Raw genomic sequence first — 1,000 nt, 5'->3', positions numbered from 1 at the left:
AAAAGTTAGTGGCGATATTTTGGCCCTTAATCAAGCAGAGATCTCAAGTTAAACAAAGCCAAAAATAGAATAGAATGCAGGTAGGTACATCCCCCCTAGTAAGTTGTATTGTCCTTTCGGAATTCTCCCCCATTTGGCGTGGTAGCGCCTTAACTAAACCATATTAATATTTTCCAAACGGGATACTTTGTCAAGTTATAACTAGAGGATTGAATATACTATGACTTAGTCCAAGTCAAGTGAAGACATAGTATATTCAATTTCACCTCTAGTTAAACCATATTATATCTAAAATTGGATGGGTTCCTTTTCCGAAAGGAAAATACAACTTAGGTAGAACTAAAAAGACCTACCAACCTCAATCATGTAGGAGTTAGCGTGGTAGATTTCGAATCTGAAGGTTAGTAGTTCGAATCTACGTAAAGAATTAGTAACTTCATGTATTAAGGAAGGAAGAATTTATGGGTGACGAGCATTCATACACACACTTCTAACTGTGGGAATCGAACCCGAAACACCTAAATGCAAAACCGTGATTCTAGTTTTGAGACTGTAATATGTTCCCAAGAAATACGTAAAAATAATAATAAAAAATTCACCTGTTGTTCTGTTACAGATTTCAAGTCATTCAAGCTGTGATAATAAACTACCTCAATTAACTCTTAATACTCAAGCTGCCAAGCTACTCATGTGTGGAAGTAAAAGCCCGTTCGATTCCCGACAAAATGTACCATAGTTCAACAGGTCTAATCATTGTGATCCTCAATATGAATATTCTGTGATTTTATTGGTTCACCCTCGTTTTTGCTGATTGATACCTTATTTCATCAGGTCCCAACCCCCTTTTTGTCAGTGTACTCAGATTACGATCCTCAAAAGTGGTTAACTTCAATGTTCTGTCGGGGAACTGGCTTAGGAACCGTGTGAAGCTGTTTCATGACGTAAATGTTCTTATTTATTTATCGATTGTAAATTAATTTTTAAATAATAAAATAAATTA

The 1,000-nt window shown here is 35.5% G+C and overlaps 1 long non-coding RNA gene across 1 annotated transcript; it reads left to right on the top strand.

Annotated features, from left to right (window-relative positions):
* On the top strand, positions 1-944 carry LOC113473183. Its single transcript, XR_003395230.1, has 2 exons — positions 1-80; positions 617-944. It is a non-coding gene; the product is annotated as an uncharacterized LOC113473183 (long non-coding RNA).
* The last annotated feature ends 56 nt before the right edge of the window (positions 945-1,000 follow it).

Source organism: Diaphorina citri, unplaced genomic scaffold, assembly GCF_000475195.1.
Source record: "Diaphorina citri unplaced genomic scaffold, Diaci psyllid genome assembly version 1.1 scaffold18135, whole genome shotgun sequence".
NCBI lineage: Eukaryota > Metazoa > Arthropoda > Insecta > Hemiptera > Psyllidae > Diaphorina > Diaphorina citri.
This window is presented reverse-complemented; position numbering and strand designations above follow the sequence as displayed.